We start from the raw sequence: 26,231 nt of genomic DNA, 5'->3' as shown, positions 1-26,231 counted from the left end.
ACACTAGAGGCTGCTTACATCTGTCAAAAACACAGAACTTTCAAAACCAGAGAACTTATGAGCAAAACATGGTTCAAGCTTCCAAAGGGCAATGACTCGAGGCCGGCTTCGCATCCCTGGCTTTCGCTTTGGTAGCGGGATTGTCTGTAGCCACTGGCAGTGTGGGCACAGATATTGCATACACAATTAGTCATTTTCTTTTAATTTTGAGAGTGTAAATGCCTAATTGCTTGTGCAATTAAAGGAAGCACACAGTTGCTGCCTGTAAAATAGAAGGCTAGGGTGGAATGTAAATTAAAACCATTAGTGTAATTTTCTGACTTGTATAACAACAAATTATATATGTTTTTCCTATATGTTTAGGATTTCTGGAGTATTGATCAAAAAGCTAGCCTTGAAAATGGGCTATGCTCTCACAGAATGCTTAATTAACTGAAGACAAAGAACACGGTGACAGTCGTGCTAATCAAAATGTCGAATTTAATATTTAACAATCAAGCTGTTAATCAATTTTTTCAAAAGGAATAAAATGCTCTGTGTGTTTACTGAAGCTTTCTTTCGAAATAATGCCGTGTTTATTTTGATAACCCCTCTGAAATTCAAAATTGAACCTAAATCTGCTTTTTCATTCGTTGGCACATATACACCATTCATCCTACAGGTCAGAAGCAGCAAAACTACACTTACTTACATTTCTGTCACTCAGACTGAAAACATGCCCCAGCCAGTACTCCATTCCCACCAGACACTTTCAATACCAAACCACCACCTTTCATCACTACACACACTTAACACATTCCTTCCGTTCAGCACTTTGCATAACCTCTTTCCATCACAAAATAAATTGTCTTCCCCTTCTAAAGAACCCTCGTCAGGCCACAGTGTCCTTCCTTCACATTCTTCCCCAGATTTGTTTTCTTTTTACTTTTTTGACATTTTTTTCCTGTCTTTGTTTGTTGCTTCTTAATCTGGGCACACATACATACCTACTCCCACACTAATATGTCTACGACACCTATTCCAGGGCTCATCCTCATCTACAAAACTTCTTGACATTCGAAATATGAAATGCCTATTAATTAACTCTGCTCCATCTAACTATGCTTAACCAGGATCAAAATTAGGCTCTGAGGCTCTATTATGATGAAAAGGGATGACTAACTAGCTGAAGAGATCTTTAGATGATTATAACGTAAAAGCACCTGAGAAATGCTGGGATTTGGTTCTACCTCATTTGTGACATGAGGAAATGGGACACTGAGACACAAGGGGCCTGCACTGTGTTCGGCACAAAAAGGTCAGTAATACCTTCAGTCACTCTGCCTCTTGTCACGTGCCAGAGTATGAATTTAACCCCACACCCAAGTTCTTCCCATCATGGGCCAAAGGGTAGGTCACACAACCCTTCTGAACTGCTGTTTGCTGTCCCAAGTGTCCCAAGCCAGCCCCAACACTGGGAGAGGCACAACTGGCCTTCCTGCACAGTGCATTCTAAGTGGAAGGCACAGAATAGACGTTTATTAGGATTCCACTGAATTAATATTGGCTGACAAGAAATTGTGCTTAATCCACACAGAGAAAATACAACTGTTACAATATGGAGCCTGATAATAAACTTTTTGAAATAATGCATCTCATATATTAAGATTAGGTAAAAACAACAGGTGTTCTATGATGATATGTTGCCTTCATTCTCACTGAACTGTGTTTATCTGCCAACAATAATTAATGTCATTTTTTATTTTTAATAAGCCTAAACGGCCTGAAAACGATGATGTTTTCAGGGAAATTGATTCAATAGAAAATTTAAGGATTTGATGACGTGTATTCTTTTTACATTAAGAAGAATGGCGGCTAGTTATAATACGAGGATTGCCAAGTTCTTAAAGTTTGCTTTCTCACTGAAGCTGTCTAGCATCTTCCACAATGTGTTTTTGAAAATGATCATTTGTGGGGGACACTGGATTAAACAACATTAAGAAAATTTCATTGTTCTAACACTAACAGACATTTTGTTAATGTCATTTTGTGACTCTAGAACAGGGGTGGGCAAACTTTTTGACTCGAGGGCCACAATGGGTTCTTAAACTGGACAGGAGGGTCGGAACAAAAGCATGGATGGAGTGTTTGTGTGAACTAATATAAATTCAAAGTAAACATCATTACATAAAAGGGTACGGTCTTTTTTTTTTTTTTTTTTTTTTTTTAGTTTTATTCATTTCAAACGGGCCGGATCCGGCCCGCGGGCCATAGTTTGCCCACGGCTGCTCTAGAAGATTGGGGGCTGAGGAACAGGGCATAGTACACAGCAATTTCCAATGCATTTCACGATATTTTCTTTAGAATATTTCATTGTACTAGTGTTCTGGGAAAAAACTTTGTACCTGATGTAGTTTAATGCTCGGGTACTCTGAGTAATAAAAAGGTAAGGCAGCCTACTCGTGTGTCACCTTTAAAAAGGGGAAAGAGCAAAGGGCTTGGCAACTTAAGCCAAAGTTGCGTTGTGGTGTAATGTGTGTTTGTGTTATTGTTTTTTCACTTTTCTGTGGTAATCTCAGTAGTCATCATGGTTCTCACATTAAGATTTTTTTTTTACTTTTTCAACTTTTCACTTGTTATGCTGTTAGAAATAGTTTACAGCTTCTTAGATTTCAGGTCTCAACTAAATCAGGTAGCAGGAATTACATAGAAGCTTGAGAGCAGAAGAGTTGAAGGTGCAGTGAGCAGCAGGGAAGATTGTGTGGGGGAAGGTGATCCCCATATAGCATGATTTAAGAGCTTGAAACATCCGTTGGCTCCAAAATGTCTCCTTACCCAGGGCTCCGGCAATTCTCATCACACGGGAGGGGTGCAGGGGAAAGGAAATAGATGGGAAAAGATCTAAAATGTATTAGCATCGTCCATGTACAAGGCACTATACCAAGATTATTTATTTCCCAGACACTTTGGAAGGTAGGTAATGTCATTCTTATTTTCCGAAAGAAAAAGTGATACATAGTTTTTAGGAAAGACTAGTCAAAAGGACATGTTTCTCTTCAGGGTCCCCCGTCCTGAGCACGTTGGGGAAGAGCAGCCCAAATAATAGTTATGAAGAATCAGGGTGGGGGAGGACAGATATTAAAAAAATGCACAGCCTTATACAAAGTTTATTATAATCACTGAAACCAGGTAGCAGTTAGAGGTCTTTAGTCCATCGGTAAATTCTCATTGATATTAAAGATAGGGTTTTAATAGTAAGAGATACTCAATATTTTTAACAAATAAAGGAACAGATGCTAAGAGTTTCAAAGTAGCCTCAAGTCTCAACGTTGGCCAACTCAGGTAGAGTTAAGTCTGAAATTATAAAGAGAATTCTTGATACCTTTTATTAATGCTTTAACACATTTCAAATTCAACTCTTAAAGGGATCTTCAGTTCAATGCACTCATGTGTTTTGTTGAGTTTTATTCCTTTGTTCCTGATATAAACAACCAATTAAGAAAATTAAGAGTTTCTGTGGGCAGGATGCTCCAGAGGTTTCTTCTCTCACTAGCGCAACATTTCGGTTTTCATACATTCTTAAAAACAATGTTTTTTGTGTTGTTGCCTGTATTTGTAAAAGTTGTTATCAGAAACAAAAACTTATTTTGTTTAAGAGCTTTTAAAATGATTAACCGTATAAAAGAAAGAAAATAATTTTTTCTCAGACATGTATAATATTTAATTAGAACACCATTTGATACTCATTTTGACATTAATTTAGATATTAATCTTTACTATTTGTAAGGCTAAAGATGCTAAATTTATGTTTTCTACTTTATTAAAATGACTATAAAAGAAAACTATACTAATAATTTTAAATTCTACAAAATGAAGCAACAGCTATATTAAAATTTTACTCTTCCAACATTATTATTTGACTCATTATCTTTACATGCTAACATTGCCAGAGTTAAATCACAATCTATCAAATATAGAAACAGAATGATACAACATGGGACGAGCCAGATATGATCAGATAACTTTTAATCTATGTAGTTGTGAATCTCATATTAATGAGGGAATCCGCATTAGTGACAGGAGGTATCTTACAGATGGATGGTGGTGAAAAAAAATATCAAAAATCCAATCTCAAATGAAAGTAGCAGCAATGCAAATGAGTGCAAAGTGTAACTTTTGTTCATAAAAATAAATAAATAAAAGTCAAATCGCACAGATTTAGACTTGAGTTGAATCCAGACTCAGTTTCTTTGAGAACCTCAATCACTGAACTTTCTGAGAATATAATGAAAACTGCCTTAGACAAGTGTCCTATTCTAAATGGTGCTTTCCCCATCCCTCCACCTGGACTGTGTGCTTCCATGCCTTCCAATGATTAACACGCGAAGAGCTGCAATCTAAAGGCCTACTTTTCAAAGAAAAATATTTGGAAAATAAAGTTCAATGCCCAGAGAGTTAAAATATTCTGTGTTAATACCAGCCCTCAACAGAAAATTTTCACTGAGGAAATGAGAATTTTGTAGCATTTGGGAGCAAAGGAAAAGAATATTTCCTCCCAAACATTTCCAGCTTAGAATATTTAGTGAACAAACTGGAATTCTCAAAATTTGGGGGGAAAAAGAGAAAGAGAAAACATTTTGGCTGATAAAAATGCTCCTGAATAAAATATTATCTGAAACAAATGTTTAATTCAGAAAACACCTGCCAATGTAGATGTGCCCTTCAATAAATATGGCATCTCTATCCTCATTTAACATGTTTCTTAGCAATGAAATGTTGGCATTAAATTTAAACATAAGTGCAGTATAAAACAAGGATATAGCTATATCCTGTGGACATGGTGTTACAACAGCTAGGCCAGACATTTTCAATGTTTTGAAGTCACAACATTTTTATATTAACACCACATAGAGATCATAGTTAAGTAGCAAGGTGTTTAATGAGATAAACAAGAGAATAGTAATATATCACAGTAATACTGGTCCGTTGTTGGTAACCTATATAAAAGTAATAATCTGAAATTAAGGCTTACGATAATATTAAGACAGTAAAGTTTGAGGATAAAGGCTGTGAGCAGTATAATATTTCCATTTTCATTTTTGTGGTTTGATTCCTGGATCATGCAAAATATCTTCAAAACTTCTTATCTACAAGTGGCAACACATATTCTACTTGTTTTTTAATGCAATCTTGAATGCCCTTGGGACAAATGCATCTTTGTAGAATAGAGTTAATAAAATAATTTATAGATCTGAATGAAAACTGATTTTCATTTTTATGGATTTGCAAGTTATGTCCCTTCTAAAAACTTATTATATAAAATAAGAATCTATAATTTCTAATAAAAACACCTAATGGGCATCATGCTTGCAAACCATGAAAATTTGCAAACACTATACAATCTTATTTTGAAGAATAATGTAAAAAAGTCCTAAAACTAAGAAATTGCAATTGTCAAAATAAATAAAATCAGATGCTACTTTTGTCAAAAGAAATTTCAAGGCAAAAGAATATCTTAATTACTATGATACTGATAATATATGCAGCAGGTTTGAATTGATTTCCAGAAGAAAAATCTTTACAACTTATTAAAATATATATGGCATATATATATATATGCATATATATATATGTTTATAATCAGAAAGCTGTCATTTAAAGACTCATGCAAATGCTTGATAAAAAAGGATGTTTTTCTTAAATAACACAACGCTATTACGATTTTATTTAAAAGCTATTATAATGAAGTATTTTGCTTAATATATATTTAAAGCTTTCCATTTAAAACCTTTACCTTATTATATATCAGTTAATATCAGTGATTTATAACCTTTTTCATAGCATGACACACATAAATTAATTGCTAAAATTCTGCAGCACACCAAAAAATATATTTTTTGCCAACCTGACAAGAAATATAGGTATAAATTTGATTTATTCCCACAGGACAGCTATTGATGTGTTGGCTGTTGTCGTTTTTTTGACAATCTAAAGAAAAATAGGTTAGTGCCTCTGACTACATAATCAAGCACACCAATGAAAATCGCTGGTTTATCTGATCAAATATTTGATAATACCTATGGCCTTAAAATGATGAGATACAGGTCAGGCAAAACTACAAGGGAGAATGGGAAGGATAAGGAAAAATGGAATTAAACATCTCTGAGAATGAAGATGCTAAGATACAGAGGAAAGACCAACCATGAATTTTATGGAGTGTGAAAGATGGATCTTTGGTGCATAGAATGATTGTGCAAAAAGGAAGTGGGTGCTGACCATAACAGTTTGAAAAATATTTCATATAATACAGGGTTTTACTAATGTTTTGCTTTAGAGTAAGGGACTACAGAATCCACCTCACTTCTGAAATGTTTTAGATTAATGTTTATATCATTTCTTAACTAATTGAAAGCTATGATTCTGAAAACTCATTCTAACAAAATTCAGTGTTTTTTATATTGCTGAATGGATTTCTTGAACTTTATCCAAGAAAATTTAATTAGTGAGACTATTTGAAAACACCTACATAAGCTTGTACCCAAGAACCAAATATTTTGATAATCTTATACCCTAAGAACCAACTATTGTGATGCCCTGAGGGATGTTTTTCCTTTTATTTTGTTATCACTTTGTAATTAAAGTGCCATACACCAAAACTATAACATTAATATCTCAAAATATAACTATGTTTCTAAAGTATATAATACATATCTTTTAAATAATAAGTGAAATTATCTGAAGGTAAATTTACAATATATATACTCAAGAAAGGGTACTCAAAAAAGTTATTGGAGCTTCTTATTTTTTTAAATATATTTTATTGATTTTTTACAGAGAGGAAGGGAGATAGAGAGTTAGAAACATCGATGAGAGAGAAACATCGATCAGCTGCCTCCTGCACACCACCCACTGGGGATGTGCCTGCAACCCAGGTACATGCCCTTGACCGGAATCGAACCTGGGACCCTTCAGTCTGCAGACCGATGCTCTATCCACTGAGCCAAACCGGTTCCGGCTGGAGCTTCTTATAATATTAAGCAACACACAGTTTTGAATGATTTAATTTTTTAATTGTTAACATATAAAATTTCACTCAATAGTAGCTAATCTCATCATTTTCAAAAGAAGAAATATATAGGGAATTACTTTCACTTCCAGATACCATGGAATAGCTTGTAGTAGATCAAGGCTCTTGCTGAGGAAAATTAGGAAAAGTTGGATAACATCCAAACTACATAAGGTTTAAGGAATTGGAGAGTTTTTGAGACAGCCAAGATTTGAAGCGCAAGATTCTGAAGAAAAAGTATGTTGTGAATGCTTCTTTTCCTCTTATGAAATGTATCAATTCTTGGCTTAGGTCAAGCTTAGAAGTCAGGTGGAAGCCAGCTGCTATCTCCTACGAAGTAAAACATGAGTTTTGTGCTATCAAGGCAGGCAGGAATTTGAGGGGCCTAGACCCCCCCCCCAAAAAAAAGGAAGAATCTGTTCACAGAAGTCACCAATAAAGTTTCATTGATCATTGGGTTAAGAACAGGTAGAAAGCAAACATAAAGCAAGACAGAGTATTGGCATTCTAATTTCCCTTGGAAGATTCTCAGATGGAAAGCCAGGAAAGCTATGTCTTTGGAAAGGGATGAATAAGAAGACCAAGACTTTAAAGGAGAGAAAATCTGCCTTCAGTCTGCTCAATTCATCATTAGATTGATATGTTCTGTCCTTTTGCTGCCTGACATAGGATGGAATGAATCTCTCTAGAATGAGATAACATAAGTCAGTTTCTATAATCAAACACAATGTCTGTCTAGGATTCTGTTTTTATAAATTACAGTCTTATTGGAGGAAAAGTATTAAAATAAGTAGACAATAGAAACAGACCATAGGTGACACAAATATTAGAGATATCACACATGGATTTTAAGATAAATTCATTAATAGACTCAAGAAACAAAACAAGCCAGGTGATTTTATCATACAACTGCAATATATCAAAAATCAAAGACAAATTCTAGGTCTAAAAATTATAGTAACTTAAATACATATTTCAAAAAATAGTCTTAACAGTCATTTGGAAAGAGCTCAAGAAGGGCTTACAGAGCTGAAAGCTAGGTCATTAGAAAATATCCAGACTAAAGAATGGAGAATAAAATAAAATAAAATAAAATATATGTGAGTTAGGGGAAAAACTATCTAACATTCATGCAATAGGAGTTCTTTGAAGAGGGCAGAAAAAAATGTGGCCAACACAATATTGCAAAGTTTACAATCAAGAATTTGTCAATGCTACAAAAACAAATGCAGTATGTCTTACAAACCCAAAACAGATAAGTACATAAAAAAAATTACACAAACAAAAGAAAATCACACTAAACTTGTTCACCATAAAGGAGGCAAAAACCATAAAGAAGTAGTTTAATCTTAACAGTACCCAGAGGGTGAAACAATCACTACTTTCAAAGAAGTAAAATAAACAATGGAAGTTGGAGGATAACAAAATATCTTTAAAGTGCTGAAAAGGGGGAAAAAAAGCCTACGAAATTAGAATTTTATACCCAAATGTAATATCCTTCCAACAAAATTAAGCTTAGATAAATATACAAAAACTAAGATTATTCATTTCAGTAGATTCAAATTAAGAAAATAGCAAGATATCTCTTAACAGAACGAATCTAGAACAGAGATACAGTGAGAAATAAAAATAATGAAAAATGTTGTTATACATCAATATTGATATTAAATATACAAAGATGAATAATATAGCTTATGGTTTAAACTATAGTTCAAATTTAATGTGTGAAAACAATAATACAAAAGTGAAGAAATGGTTAAATAAAGTGGTCTATCTGTATACCTTGCATTGTCTGGGAAGTAGTAAAATTACAAATTAAAAATAGATGGTCATAAAATAAGAATGAGTTATAATCTCTAATCAATTAAAAATATGTAGTGAAGTATAATTAGTAAACTAGCTAGATTCAGAGAGGGGGGCATGGGTTGGTAAAATTTTGATTTGTGTAAAGTCAAAAAGAAAGAAAAGTAACATAAAGCTGACTCTTTATGCACTGAGCCAAACTGGGTAGGGCTATCCCCACTTTTTTAAAAAATTTAGTTTTATTGCTTAAAGTATTACAAAGAGTATTACATATGTCTCCTTTTTGTTTCTCCCCTTGACCTTTCCCTGGCCTCCCCTACCCCCCAGTGCCTTGTGGCCATTGGTTATGCTTATATGCATGCATAGAAGTCATTCGGTTGATCTCTTATGCCCACTTTTGATGGATATGGGTTATTTCCAATTTGGGGCTACTATTCTTTCATCTTCTAGCATGTTTCTTGGGCATGTAAGTATACTTTTCTGTTAACTTTGTACCTATGAGTGGAAATGCTGTGTAATAAGGTTTGTTCAGCTGTGGTAGATTTGACCGAACACTGCTTCAAAGTTGTGTCATTTCATGTTTGCACCAGAAATGTCTAATGTTTTCTATTTTCACCAGCGTTTGGTGTTATCACTTTTTCATTTTAGGTTTTGGGTGGGTATGTAGTGATATCTCATTGTAATTTTAACTTGCACTCCTTTGGCCACTAGTAAGGCTTGGCCATTTTTCCTGTTATATGGACCTTTGAATATTGTCTTTTCTGAAGTATCTGTTGCCCATTTTTCTTTTGTGCTATCCTTTTCTCTTATAGTTTTTAATACTTGGCATATTCTGCATATATCTCCTTTGTGAGATAAATGCTTTGCAAACAACTTTTCCAGCCTATAGTTTGCCTTTTTCACTTTCTTAACGGTGTCTTTGGATTAGCATAATCTCATAATTTTAATGTAGTTTTATCTGCTATGGTTAGTGCACTTGGACCCTGTTATAGATACCTTTAGTTACCCTAAAAGTGTGACAATATATTCTTATTTTGGGGGGAAAGCTTATTGTTTACCTTTTAATTTCCATTTAAGGGTGACCTGAGTTGATTTTTCTATGTGCTGAGGGATAGAAATCTGTTATAATTTTTTTTCTTACATCTATGAGATTGGCCCAACACCATCTATTAAAAAGACAGTTTTGCCCTAACCGGTTTGGCTCAGTGGATAGAGCGTCGGCCTGCAGACTCAAGGGTCCCAGGTTCGATTCCGGTCAAGGGCATGTACCTTGGTTGCGGGGACATCCCCAGTAGGGAGTGTGCAGGAGGCAGCTGATCGATGTTTCTAACTCTCTATCCTTCTCCCTTCCTCTCTGTAAAAAATCAATAAAATATTTTTTTAAAAAAGACAGTTTTTTCAATATGACAGTGTAGTGTCACCTTTGTCATAAATCACATGTGACACTACTGTGTGTCTGTGTAGTTTCAGATTCTCCTTTAATTTCCTTTATGCACTATACTGTTTTTGTTATGCTTTGAACTAAGTCTGAATTTCTAGTAATGTATATCCTTTGATTTTGTTCTTTTTCAAGATAATCTTGGTTATTATTATCCCTTTTCATTTAAAATTATCTTGCTGACTTTAACATTTAAAAATATTTCCTAGGCCCTGCCCAGTGTGGTTCATTTGGTTGGGCGTCATCCTATGCTCTGAAAGGTTGCTGCTCTGATTCCTGGTCAGGGCACATGCCTGGGTTGTGGGCTTGATCCAGTAGATGGGGTGTGCAGGAGGCAAATGATTGATGTTGTGCTCTCATACTAATGTATCTCCCCTCTCTCACTCTCCCATCCTTTCTCTCTAAAAATCTATTTCAAAAATCTTTTAGTTATTGATTGATTAAGTTATTACATATGTGTCCTTATCCCCACATTACCCTCCCCCCCACCACCACTCATGCCTTCACCCCCCTGTTGTCTGTGTCCATTAGTTAGGCTTATATGCTTGCATGTAAGTCCTTTGGTTGATCTCTCCCCCTTACCCCCACCCTCCCCAACCTTCCCTCTGAGGTTTGACAGTCTGATCGATGCTTCTCTGTCTCTGGATCTGTTTTTGTTCATCAGTTTATGTTGTTCATTATATTCCATAAATGAGTGAGATCATGTGATATTTATCTTTCTCTGACTGGCTTATTTCACTTAGCATAATGCTTTCCAGTTCCATCCATGCTGTTGCAAATGGTAAGAACTCCTTCTTTTTTACCGCAGCATAGTATTCCATTGTATAGATGTAACACAGGGTTTTTTTTGTTGTTGTTGTTGTTTTAATATATTTTATTGATTTTTTTACAGAGAGGAAGGGAGAGGGATAGAGCTAGAAACATCGATGAGAGAGAAACATTGATCAGCTCCTCCCGCACACTCCCCACTGCGGACGTGTCCACAACCAAGGTACATGCCCATGACCAGAATCGAACCCAGGACCCTTGAGTCCGAAGGCCGACGCTCTACCCACTGAGCCAAATAGGTCAGGGCTGTAACACAGTTTTTTAATCCACTCATCTACTGAATGGCACTTAGGCTGTTTCCAAATCTTAGCTATGGTGAATTGTGCTGCTATGAACATAGGTGTGCATATATCCTTTCTAATAGGTGTTTCTAACAACAATGCGGTACCATCTCACACCTGTCAGAATGGCTATCATCAACAAATCAACAAACGACAAGTGCTGGTGAGGATGTGGAGAAAAAGGAACCCTCATGCACTGCTGGTGGGAATGCAGACTGGTGCAGCCTCTGTCAAAAATCTTAAAAATATATATGTACTGGATTTTTTATTGGAAATCCACCAAATCTATATATATATATCATTTTTTTTGAAAAATGCTGTTTTCAACATTGTATTCTGTTCATAAACATGGTAAACCTTTTCATTTGTAGTTTTTATAATCTTAATGTTTCTCAATAATACTTTATGGGTAGAGGTCTTATACATATAGTAGAGGCCTGTTGCCCAAAGAGGTTCGTGCAATAGGCCTTCCTTTCCCCTGGCTGCTGGCACCGGTTTTCTCCCGGCACCTGGCACCCAGGCCTTCACTCTAGCCGGGCTCCAGCCAGAGCCGGCCCCGCAGCCATGAGGCTTTCGCTGCTCCGCTGGCCCCGGGGCTGCCAGGCTTCACTCCACTGCTTTGAGCCTACGTATGCAAATTAACTGCCATCTTTGTTAAGTTAATTTGCATACTCTCCTGATTGGCTGGTTAGCGTAACAAAGGTACAGTCAATTTACATGTTTGTCTATTATTAGGTAAGATTGTTAATTTCATTCTTTGGCTTGTTTTTTTTTGGATTCTATTGCAAGTTGTATGTGCATTTTTTAAATTTCATTTTCTAATTATTTTTTGATAGTGTATAGAAATATAATTTATTTTTTATATGTACCATTTACCCAGTTCCCTTGCTAAATTCATTTACAAATACCAATTGTTTTACTGTAGAAGCCTTTGTAGTTTATAAATACACAGTTATGCCCTGGCTGGTTTGGCTTAGTGGATAGAGCATTAACCTGTGGTCCAAAGAGTCCCAGTTTTGGGGTGTTGGGGGTCAATCGGGACCCAGATCAGGCCGGTTGTCTGCCACAGTGCATGTCATAGCCACTGGTCTTTCCAGTCGTTCTGGTCATTCCAACATTCTGGTCGCTGGGCTTTCATATATATAGATTTGTACTACAGCAGGGGTACAACAAAGAACATACCATATGTTATTGTTTATATAAAATTCAACAACAAAATTAATTGGAAGAAATGGGAATCAAAATAGTGATTTCTTTTTGACATCATGACAAGATGGGACAAAGGGGACTCATATGCTAATAATGTTCTATTCCTTAAAATCATCGAGAAGTAGATGTATATGTTTTTCTTGTTCAAATATTCAATAAGACATACATTTACATTTGTGCACTTTTGAATATGGGTTTTACATCAATGAAAATTTACTTAACATAAAACAAATAATTCCATGGTAATGAAAATAGGCTTCAGAAGAAGTTTTAGCCTTGTCTTCTCATGTGCTTTACTAACTTGCTATACCAATAAAGAAATTGTTCCATAGCTTTGGGTTCTATATTGGCCTCATGAAGAGTTTGGTCTTCAATTTTACTTATGGCAAGAGAAGTTTAGACCTTCAGTGTATAAATACCTCCACAGTAATTAATCCAAAGGAAAGCACTATAAAATAAATCACAATAGAGTGCTATGTCTTAGTTTTATGTACTTTCACTTCCCTCCCCTAAAATCTCAAGACTAATTATATTGAGAAATAATTATATTATTGTGTCCTGGCTACAGACATATGAAGTAAGCAGGGGGTGATATTATTATCCTATCTCACAAGTGAGACATAATGAACCAAAAACAATGCCAAAACTTATTTGGATTTTTACTAAAGGAGGAAAACTATTTCCAGATGTTGGCTATTGTAAATAACACTGTAGTGAACATTCAAATTACTGTTTCAAGATCCTTAGAACGTATTCCCAGAAGTGGGATCACTGGGTCAAGAGGCAGTTCCATTTATAATTTTTGAGGAAACTCCATACTATTTTCCACAGTGGCTGCACCAGTCTTCATTCCCACCTACAGTGCAAGAGGGTCCCCTTTTCTCTACATCCTCGCCAGCACTTGTTGTTTGTTGATTTATTGATGATTGATGGTAGCCATTCTGACAGGTGTGAGGTGATATCTCTTTGTGGTTTTAATTTGCATGTCTCTGATGATTAGTGGCTTTTAGCAGTTTCTCATATGTCTATTGGTCCTCTTTGGAGAAGTGTCTATCAGGAGATGAATGGATACAAAAGCTGCAGTACATTTACACAATGGAATACTACTCAGCCATAAAAAGGGAAATCTTACATTTTGTGACAGCATGGATGGGCCTGGATATTGTTATGCTAAGTGAAATAAACCAGTCAGAGATGCATAAATGCCATACGATCTCACTTATATGTGAAATCTGGTGAACAAAATAAATTGGCAAACAAAATAGAAACAGAGGCATGGATACATGGAACAGAGAAGTGTCCCCTGATCCAGAATTCTGACAGCAGCATCCATGGAAGAGAGAGGTAGACTGCTTCTTGTTCTTAAAGGAACTGAAGATGATTACTAGTACATCTATACTGAACTTCCACATAATAGGTCTGTAAATAGTAACAATACCTCAGAATTCCTAGTGGGTGTCCTGATGATAGAACACCTCATTTTGCTCAAAGCAGTAGAGTTGAGACATTTCATACATGATTGATGGGACTAACTGGTCTTACCTCAGAATCACATCAGTCTATCTATTCATGTTTCAGGTTACTCTAGGGATCAACTTCCACAGTGCATAGTTCTAGGAATATGCTTCTAGCTTCTAAAAATCTCTATATTGTCTTAAATTGGTTTATAATGCATTGAACTCAAGAAAGGGGCTCTCCATTCTCTAAAAACTCTAATCCAAATAATTAAAGCAATCATGTATTTCCCATCAATTATAGGTACCAAACCCTGAGTGGAAATGTGGTTTAGTTCAATGTGATAGCTGTGATAAAATCCAGGTTAAGGAACTTAACCAAATTTATTTCTTCTAATGTCAACTCCAGTATGTTCTTCCAGGGATTTTCTAAATTGTATGATGTTAGCAAAGGGCATCAGTAGTGAGACATGTATTATAAATGAGAGCATGCAAGCTCTGAGCTTGAGAATTTCCACTACCTGGTCTTCTTGGTTCTACTTCCCCATCTATACCTCTCTATTGCCCATGCTGTATCAACCCTAAGTAGATCTCCTTAAAACTCATGTTGTTGATAGCCTTATAGAAGCAATAGCTTCTGGTATGCTTTTGGAATTGAGTTCAAAATTATAGCTGAGGATCATGATGAAGTAACTTTTCTCATTTCACCATCATTTCCTATCATGGTTATCCCTGTTTGCATTGTTTAATTTTAGGCTCATTGACTATTTCACTCAACTGGAGGAAAATCTTCATTTATACACACACACCATGTTTTTTTTGCAAGATATAAATAGTTATAGGGATATATGCAAAGAGGTTACATTTACTATTTAACTAATCAATGCTATCATTTTGAAATGCTAGAATTCCACCCAGGGAATAAGCTCTAAGATGAGGAATAAAAATGCTCATGTGACATCTTACCTAAATTCTAAGGGAATTTACTAGTTATTCTGTACTTGGCAATTATGAGATTTCAATATTGTGGAAAGTATTAGTTTCTGGATTTGCAACTATAAAAAGGACTAGGACTGAGAATAAATATTTCTAGTCTCAAGTTCCTGTACTTTAAATTTTCACTCACAAAAAGTATTGCTGCAAATAATATTCATGAGCAACCAAACAGCGTAACAGGTTTCCCCCACTATCTGAAAGTAGAGTGTCCCTATGAACCCTTTTGTAAGTCTAAATGGCTGAAGACACAGAGCAATTACTTTAGGACACATCTTGTTAGCACCTGCACAAAATAAACTGAGATAAAGCACAGGCGCCCACAGATATAGTGCAAAGTCCTGAGGCTTGAGGCTGAGTTTAGTTCCTAGGAGAGGACATTGGAGGCACCACACTCTTTTCTTGGGGTGCACCTGTCTCTACAAGGGGTGGCTGCAAAACAAACACTGAGTACTGATTACACTTTTCCTTTTTTACCCTAAAAGTGAAAATCCTCTTCAGATGACTCTGGTAGCGACAACAAGCACTAACGTAGGCCTTTCATAAAAGTGAATTTGCGTACAGTGGGGCATACTTGTATATAGTCCTTCATCCCATACATTTTTTTACAGCATACCATTAATGATAGAATCACTTTATATACCCAAAATAGTTTTTAAAGAAATATCATAACTGACCTGAAGAATAAAATTACTTATTTATTTTGATCCTAAAAAAATTAAATGACCTTTGAAAGATATTTCAGAATAGCACAAGACCAATTTAAAGTACTAGAGTAAATTGAATTTTGTCACCCAAATTCCTTATTGGATTTCAATTCGCTTCTTGCTTACCGAGATATTGTGATTTTTTTCATACTGTGGACCTTGAATATTAATTTTCATTTAAAAATTTTAAAGAGTTGATGTTCTGAATTATAAATAACATAAACTATGTGGGCATTTAAAATTGAAGAGAGCTGAGAAGAGTTGCTTTTAGAAAGAGCAAAGAGGACAAGTGAACAATTTAAAAATGGAATGAATGGAATTTAAAAATGCAAATGAGTGAATCATATTTTTCCAGAAGCCAGATGTCCACTTGCTTCCATGTTACAAATCAGTAGAAAGGCTTATTTGTAAGGCAAGGTTTACACAGTGAAAACAAAATGATGTATTTAGAAAAACAGTCTATTGATCCATCTGGGTTCAATGTCTATGTAAGAAAGAAGAAAAAAAGATGGCATTTTGGTTAACTTCACTTCAATTATCAAGATCAGAATTGTTAATCTTCCTTCAAAAAGCCCGTCAATGTGCACTAGTTTGTATGGTGCATTTCTTCGTGTGTACTCCCTTAGCATTCTCTGTGAAGGGTAGCCACAGCTTTTATAAAGGACCATATCTCCCAAAAGGTTAAGAACTACTGCTCTTTTAGTCCAAATGACTACATTTTAAAATCATATTATCTGCAATTATTTTACATAGATATTAACTAAAGACACAAGTATGAGGTCTTAAAAAATCAAACATCCTGCAAGTAAAACTTTTCTTGAATAGCCCAATTTCATGATTTGATCAGAAACTAATACCCTTTGGAAATGGGAACGGTTAGACATTACAAGTGCACTTGATCATAAATAATTATTGTAAAGATTATCATTTTCCTCATAAATGATAACACAAAAAGTCACATACTGCAGGTAAAAAGAAATGTTAAAATTATATCATTACTTTAAGTATTTATACATGTATTTGTCTGAGGGCTTGTATATTTGCATTAACATGATCAGATATTTATCAAGTCCACCAAAAATGTAAGTAAACTAAGAATTGAGAAATTTACTTTTAACTATGCAAAAACCATGTGAAGTCGCTGAATTTCACAATACCATATCACTTAAAAGTTTATAAATGGGAGGGTCATGAGGAGAACAGAAATATATGCATCCCAAGGGTGATTAAAATCATTCAAAGTTGTTCAGAATACAGGTTCCTCTAAAACATGTACTAGTATGCATACACTTTGAATAATTACAAAGTCAGTGTTTATTAAAATACATTTCATTTTCAAAATTGAGCTACAAGCTGTTAACGTGTATACATTTTGGGGAACACCCTAATATAGTACAGGTGTTATTCCCCTTATTTTTAATTTGAATGTTCTGTTAGAAATGTCTACTCCAAATCCCTTAGTGTATTACCATTACTGTCATTTCACTTCTCTATTTTTTTTAAATGTCTACACAGGAAAGAAGGCATTGAAAGTTATCAATTCCTGAGGAAGTACAGGTTGAAGGCAGCCAACAGGTATCAGTAAGGTTCTTTCACATCACACCCATATAATCCATCAGTGACTATTATCTGATCAAAATTAAGTATATTTTTCAGCTCATCTCACTAGATTTAGTTCAACTTTTTCCTTACATGAATAGACCTTGTCTAACTAAGTAGAATTTTTAAACTGAGGGATGGTGGGGGTCAGGGCTGGTCCAGATAACACAACCTGAATAGTGTACTGTTTCTAAGATCCTTTTATTTATTTTTTTTGGAGAGGTTAGATTAATCCTTTTTAACCTTCGATACACAATTTATCAGAATCAGAGAAATATAATGCATTAAATACAGAATTTCATTTCTAAAAGTCCAATGTAAGATAGTTATAGAAGCTACTTAAAAGAAACCCATATTTCACCTCATCTTTTGCAGTAACTAGGACAGGCATTTCACCAGAGAACAGGAGCTCAATAACTACTTCTCTCAGTGAGATAATAGTATTTGTTCACATAATACACAAGAATAAATATTAATTAATTGTTGGCCTTTGTTGGGACGGAATCAAATCTATTTGCTCAGAAGATAAACTTGACTTTACCATTTGATCCGACTATTTTCTGAAATCACCAAGCCATGCCGTAGGACTTGGACTCATAGTGTAGGAAGTCACCTAAGGCCTTGCCTCTCACGTGGTCTTCAGCTGGGCGGCATCAGGCATCACCTGAAATACAAATTCTCCCACGCATGCCAGGCCTTCTGAATCAGTATCTTCAGTTTGACAAGACCCCCAGGTGACTCATATACAGGCTACATTTGAGGAGAACTGGTCTAGATTAGTGGCTCCTAAAGTGTGATCCTCAACCAGCAGCACCGATATCTCCTGTGAGCTCGTAAAAAATGAGAATTCATCAGTTCAATCCCAGGCCTCCTGAACCACCTACATGTTCTCCAGGTGGTTCTTATGCGCATCATAGTCATTATAGTTTGGAAATCACTGGCCTAAATCATTACATTCTGATTTTGTTTCAAATATTTTCTATGTACCAAGCTCTCCTGCTACCTGTTTCTTTTGCACACTCGCTAGAATGAGAAGCCTTCTAACACACTGTATAATAGAGAAAGAAAAAAATGCTTGTATATTTAGCTGTTCTTGGAAAGCCCTAGAATCCCCAAAATGTTTAAAACAATTTAAGTGTAGTATTTTCTATTTGGATTTGGCAATATCCCAATTTATTCTTGTTATCTCAAAAGATATCATAAAATTATCATAATCACATTTACTTATGTTTACATTTTCATACATACACACACACACACATATAAAGCATTAAAAAAAACAGAGGTATTGAATGGGTAAAAAGTAGTCATGATAATAATCACACATTTACATTTAGTAGTTATGGTTTTCCCCTTTCCTTCCTACGTAAAAGAAGACCAGAAAGAAGACCTAATATCAAACCAAATTGATAGAAGCAGAATTTCACAATAATGTGTATTTTAAAAGCCACACACACACACACACACACACGCACACACACACACACACACAATGTTTTAAAGGCAAAGGCTGCTAAGCTGCACAAATTAACTCAGCCCTCATGTGGCAATCTTTGATTTATTAGCAAGAAATTGAAGTGGCCCCACTTTTACCATCAATCCAGTTCAACAATCACCTCCTCTATGAAGCCTTCCAGGCTTTCTGAGGCAAAGTTAGAAGCTTCTCCTTTAACCTCTCATAGAAATGGTGGCATTCATTTGTCATAGCCCTTGATAAAACTGTATTGTTAATTTTGGTTATTGCCTCATTAACCATACTACGGATATTTTAAAGGTTTAGAGCTTTATCTTAATAGTCCCTGAATAACTGGTAGCAAGCATTATCATGCCTTTTAGTCAATACTCAGATATATTTGAATAAACAAATGAACAAATGAATTAAACTATCAGAATAGAATATACCCTTTTAGAGCATAAGAATTCAAACAACAATGAAAACATCAAGTATCAGAAAAAATATGAAATAATATCTCATTCCTTCTTATGATAAATGTCAAAATCTTGTTTTGTACCCATGTAAGGCTTAAACAGTTAAATGACTTGCTCAAATTTATGTAGCATGCTATTGAAACACCAGAGAAATATCTTCTTGGTTTTGCCATTGCCCAACACTGCCACTTGAAAGACTGTGAATGTGCCTTTCACACTTAAATAATTATGGAAATTATGTTGCATTTCACCTTCACCATCACCTTAGCTCATTATAATTTTAGAACTCTAAAAAATATTTTCATCCTGTGCATCATTTTTTAAGCCTCACAATTCTTACTATTTCGAATATATTTTTTGTCTGTTTTAGGGTATCTTTGAAACATTTCCAGACCTCATCTCACCTTAAAAGGCCTCTTCCTCTTTCAATACCTGTGCTTGAACCCCCTTCCTGTTAAAGAAGTTGCTCACACACCAGGGAGAGAGCAGACAACTTAACATTGCTTGGGAGGACTTCCTTCCCATGCTTGAGTCCCTGACAAGCACGTGTAATGTTGGATGACCTTTTGCTCCAGACTACTCAGCCTATTGTGTAGTGGCTTCCTTTTCTTTGATGCAGCAAAGAAGAGTTCAGGCCTCAAGTCTTTGAAGTGGAGCAGTAGAAATTTGCCAAATAAAAAATCCCAAAGATCTTTGGAGGCAGAGAATCAACATTGTTAAGAGTGCCATACCCTTACCCCCAAATTACCTATCTCCACGCTTTAGCTTTCCAGATATATTTTAGTTGTAGAAGCTATTCAAGTGTCACATTTGAAGAAAGGTAGGGGGTACAGGGAAAAGACAAATGTGCTTCCTGTAAAGAAAAGAATGCATTAAATGCATCCTTGTGGATATAATTAACCATTAATTTGACTATACACTTATTTGTTTGGTTTCTTAGTGAGAATGTTTGAATAATCCTCCTGTACAGGTGATAAATATCAGTTCAGGAAACATCATTCTAGGGACTGGGAACTTGTTTCAGGGCAAATATATTCAAAAATGCACTCATTGAGCTAAAAGAAATGCAGTGGTGCATTCAGTGTGTACAAACTGAATATGTAAGATAGCTGAGATGCTGCAAGGGGAGGTGTATTATTTCTGTATGTCCTGCCCCAACTACGTATACGTCAAGATCACTGCATAGATGTCATTTCAAAATCATAATTTCCTAACCATGTAGAGGGAGGTATGAAAAAATGAATATTGAAAGATGTCTTAAACGCCAGTGCTAGCAAATATTGATTTACGGTAAATTCCCAACAAAACAAGTCTGAAATGAAGTCATTAATTTTAGAATTTAATTAGCTAAAATATCTAATTCATTCAAATATGGCAAAGCAAAATCTGAAAATAAGAGATCTAGAATATAAAATCCTGTGAATCTTTGAGTCCATGAAATGTGATAATGATTATTCAGTTTCTTGCCCAAAATGAAACAATGACACTATAACATTGGAGGAAAACAAGTTTCTGTAACATTGTGAATGGCACTGCCACTGCAATCTCTGACTATTTTTTGGGCTTGAAATATTGACATTCACGTACTCCCATCCTTGCTAGTTATAAATATACTATAAGAAGAAAAACATAATAAAAAATAAATAATGAAAGTGCTTTGTGTGTTAAACTCAAATCAGATTTAATTTGTGAATAGAAATTTTGTAATTTGTATTTGGTTAAGGAAATGTGATCTGGTCACAAACAATGAATGGCCTGGATGTCAGAGCCAGCTGTGAGTTTCAAAACTAAAACTTGGAGAATTTTAATGTCAAATTTATTATTGTATATGATTTTATAATAGTACTATAATCTACTTTAATAACAACACATGTTTTTTATTTCTTTGTGAATTCTCAACCCCCTCCTCCATGGAAATCAGATTTCAGGAATTCTTACGCAGTCCAACCCCCCCCCCCCCAACATTATAGTCTTTGACTCAGCCCGGAATACATTTTATTCTGTTCAGTAAAATATCTCTCCTAAATGCTCTCACGTTTCAAATCACTGTATTCATCCCTAAGTATTATTTCTGCCATAAAAATATCTCTGTGCTTTCAGAAATCATTACAAAATCATTGAGATGTCTATCTGAAAATCAGTGGCAGTTTTGGTGACATATTTATTCTAATTCTCAAAAGCCAGTCATTCCTAAGTGTGGAGCTATGTTTTTTCCTGGTTAAGTTCAGGGTTTGCTAATCAGAGAGCAATGGCTTCAAGGCTGCTGCAGCAGCATGCTTACTTAAACTGGAGCACAAACTAGGTCCATGTCCAGAAGCACGCATTTACCCATAAAAACTGAGACATTATATTGCCCAGTAATCAACTAGGACAGGCAGCTGTTCGTAGATGTGTCTCTGTTTCATTCACTAAAAGAGTAGAGCCATATATTTTAGGGCCTTACTTCTTCCCCCTCCAAAGAACAAGTCGCAAAACAAATCACAGAGAAGGGATTCAGAAAACACAGGAGCTGTATCTTCAGCCCACATAAACTTATTATATAATTGTACACTTGTAAGAATTATAGCAATGAAGCAGTATAGCACCTAAATAAGCATTTCATTTGAGAATGAAGAAATGTAGAACCTTATTCAAAAATAAGACTTTGGAAGCCATTGTTTGTTTTCTGATGTCAAAGTTCATGAAAGAGATTATAAATAGCATGTACTTTTAACATTCACATTCTTAGCTTTCAAAATAATATTACATATAGGATACAGTGCATTTATTCAGTTACTCTTTACAGCAGGATAAATATCTATTCATGTCATCTACATATCTGCCTATAACTAAAAGTCTTTGGTAAGCCCCCCCCCCCCATAACTGTATTTGCTGTCAAAGAACTTGTAAGGATACCATAGCTATATTTACATATGTACAACTTGAGGTACATGGGAAAAAGCAAGTAATCAAGAGCTTCAATTTGGTGTCTTAAGAATTGTCCTCTATTCTTATTATCCTGCAATTGTGTTCAGAGCTTGAGAATTTAAAATGGAAAAAAAAACCCCTCATACTAGCAATCACCATTTTTCCTGTAATCAAGTCAATCTGTCCTTTCATATTCTTTCACTGGATTGCTTTTCTCTGTTTATTGTTGTTGCTAAACAAGGTGAGAGTTTAGGCGACATTTTTTTCAATGATGATTTCCTTTGCAATAACAAAATCTTAAATGCAGTCTCTCTTTTTACTCCTGCTATGTGCTATCAAATTCATCTTTGTATGGGAGGCACAAACTAAAATGAGTAAATTGCCCTTAGTAGGTAGTACTCTTTTCCAGACACTAGGAAGTAAATTGTCAAAGAGTTACACAGGGTTTTAGCTGCATGATTCCCATTGACTTTAATGGGAGTTGCAAGGAAAACACCCCATGCAAAGCTTAGAAAAGTAGGGGTTAGTTTTCTGTATGGTCTCCACTGTATTTTGTACCTTCTAGCCTTTGAACATTCTCTCTTCTCATACCTCTCTGTTCTCCTCTTTCTTTGCATGTTACCCCTAAAAGGATATAAATCTTAGGCCTTTTTACTTAACCATCTGCATACATAGTCAACTTACTCCACCCCAAATCACACAGTTAAACACCTTTTCCAAACCCCCATCCCAAACCATCCATTAATGTCCAGCTTATGTAGTTAGCTAGAGAAACTATTTTTTTATAATTTTAGAAATATTGTTATACTATTAGCTGCATATTTTTGAAATGTGCTGTATTTCAAATGATATCAAAATTGCCTAAATTATATTCTTACTTCCTAAAAATGCTTATTAGGATTATCACTTTCAATATTTTTAATTTAAGTAGTTTTAGTGTCTCCTGAAAGTTCCCCTAGAGCACAAATATATAAGCCACTGGGAAACACACCAGGCCCTGCAAGGCAGTTATCATAGCCACTTAAGCAGCAGTTAGCTAAAGTGATTCATAGGACAACAGTGAACAACATAATAGATAGCATGATGTTAGATTCTGGCAGAATAGGTACAAGATTCTACCATGTCTGGGGAATGAAGGACACCCTTGTCTGTGTGGTGGAAACAGCAATACCACAATAGCCTGATGTCACTCTTATATTATACACTGCAACACACACACACATACACATACACACACACACACACACACACACACACACACACCCTATGGGATTGTTCTAATTCTCTAGCAAGTTTTGATTGTGGAGAGAGCCAAACTAGACTAGCTTTGAGCTAGATTTGTATGAGTGTTTGGTTCTGTATAGAATGCACAAAAGGCCCAATCCCTGTGACTACCACCTTTTTCATTACCGGGGCTTTAATTACAAAGTAAGATGCCAAGTAATTGGCAAGGAGAACACGACTTGCTTATTTATCAAATACCTCTATCCTATGCCCCTGGCTTCTCTCCTTTACTGCACTTTTATAATAAATTACCAGGGTAGCAGTATAAAGAGTAAAGCGCCTTTCCTTTGCACATTTATCACCCAACTTACCTTGAATTCTTTGTCTTATTTCAAATCATACCAGTGAAAAAGGATTTGCACTCAGTGGCATATTAACCAACACACCCATACGCCAAGCACAGAAAGCCTAAAACAAAGAGTAACTTCTGCTAAAAGCATGTGATTTACTATGAAAAATCGTCCCGGTTCACTTTTGCACCAATGGATTCATTATTTCTATGAAACACTGTGGGAATGTGTCATAAAATACCAGACACATTGAGCAAACATCCTGAAATCTCAGCACACAGGGTACCTCACAAACATACAGGACATGTTTTTTTTTCTCAATTTGTTGTCTTATTTGCCCCCAGTTATTATCAATTACTACTGTTCGATCTCTATGTTGATCATGACAAAAGATATGTTTTTCATAAAATAACACATTTGAGCATAACGAGAACCTTGGTTCTCATCTTCCCGTTGCCGAATAGCACGTCTCGTGCTGTACAGGCGCAGTTGGCTGTCCAGGCCCCCTGATGCCAAATTGCGGAGGATATTCTTGTCGCAGTGACAAATTGCTTGCTGGTGGGCTGTGCAGAGTGTTGTTCTGGCAGCATCGGAGTTGTCTACGTGTCTGTCACTTGGTTAGGCGGCTTTAATGCTAGGTGATTTCACCCTCCCCCACCCTCTTTCCTTTCTCCTCAACGCATTTTCCAGACTTACCTTGGCTTCCCAGTGAAGGGGGCTTTGCATTCACTTGACAGGGAGCCTATGGAGATGTCTCCCATGCCCTCCGTACAGGTATCTGTAGGGTGAGAAGAGGATTTTGTTCACAGTGCCATACTTGTTTTCCATACAAACCTACAGGCTGCCATTACAGCCACCCACATCCCGGTTGGCAACGCACTTATGCAGTGAGCGCCTTAATGAGTCCAGACAAAACGGCACAGCATTCTTGACACACAGGAATATCGTGCATTTTAATGGTATTGCAGGGTAATTTATTTCTTTAGTCTGTAAAATGTTGATGGTCAATGTGATTTGTTAACATTTCAGCAAAGATATTATTCTGCTTTTGATTTGATACTCATTTTTAAAACTAAAAATATGTCTTTTATAAGTTCCTTACAGTAGTTATATTTCTTCAGTGAGGATCTGCTTTAAAAAAAAAAGCAGAAATGTAAACAAGTAGACAATTGTCAGTAAACAAATTAGCTTGTAAACATACTGTAGGCAATTCCAACAATGTCTGCTGACTACCTAGGAAGGTATATAATTTAAAGCCTCTAGATAATTTGTGGGTAAAGTCTAACCAGCTGACATTTTGAGATAAATAATAAATAATACTCCTATTTCATTACAGAGTTTATAATTAAGTATAAACATAAAGGCATTTAAAAAACTATAACCACAGGAGATACAGTATTGTAAGATTATTTTGTAAAACTGAAAAGGATAATGGAATGAATACAAAAGATGTAGGAGGACATTTTAAGGTTTTGGGATGGCAGTAGTTTTTTTGTTTTTTTTCCCATAAAACATATTCTGCAACCGTGGTGTATTACTTAAGACTTGAGATGTATAAAAGAAGCTAATGGGTTTTTCACAAAGGACAATATACAATGGAATAATTCTAAAAGGAAATGAACAGGCTTTTCATCTTGTGGGGAAAAATGTTTGTTTTTGCTCCTCTTATATATACATGTATTTGCTAGTTTTATTGTTAAAATTGTAGCCCTGAATTAAGTAGACTATAATGTTCTTCTAAATACTTTAAAGATATTAGATAATATTTTTTTTTTTCAAAAAGATAGATACATGGGTAGGTAGATGGAGAGATAGACAGACCAAAGGTTTCACTTAGGTTCAGTAGAAACAGTAATAATAAAGCTGTAAGTAGTGGAACTGGAAGAAAGACTAAAAGATATTTTAACAGTTTCAACTCTCAGGACACACAGGTAAAATTTTCAACCCAAAGAGATGTTTAAATCAGTTTGTTTCCATCATGGCTGCTGATAGGACTTTAGTCAGTCCTCTGATCCACGTGGGTATTTCCAAACTAAGCTTATAAATTATCTTTCCCAGACACTTTGTGTTTTGTTTTATTCTTTATTCTCTAAAACCTAACAGCACAAATGTCCCTGTTCTCATCACTTAGGAGCATCCAGTATGATACTATTGATCCTAAAATTGCTGGGGTTTTCTGAGAATGCACTGTTGGTTCTGCACTGTTGTCACTGAAGTGGTTAAATCTTTGTTTGTTTGTTTTATTCTGAATGGCTCTTAATGGATTAAGCTGTAGGCTTTCACCAAAGCAGTAACTGATTGTTAAAGTAGCAGGGAATAAACTAACCACAGGGTGTGTGTGTGTGTGTGTGTGTGCATGCATGTGCTGCCAGAGCAAAGTAAATGATGATCTTTAAGTTCTAAAATGAAGTTAGCATAAATATATGTTAAATAAAGTATTTCTCACTATTTATATTTAATAGGT

The sequence above is a fragment of the Myotis myotis genome, unplaced genomic scaffold, assembly GCF_014108235.1.
Source record: "Myotis myotis isolate mMyoMyo1 unplaced genomic scaffold, mMyoMyo1.p scaffold_m19_p_1, whole genome shotgun sequence".
NCBI classification, from domain to species: Eukaryota; Metazoa; Chordata; class Mammalia; order Chiroptera; family Vespertilionidae; genus Myotis; species Myotis myotis.
This window is presented reverse-complemented; position numbering follows the sequence as displayed.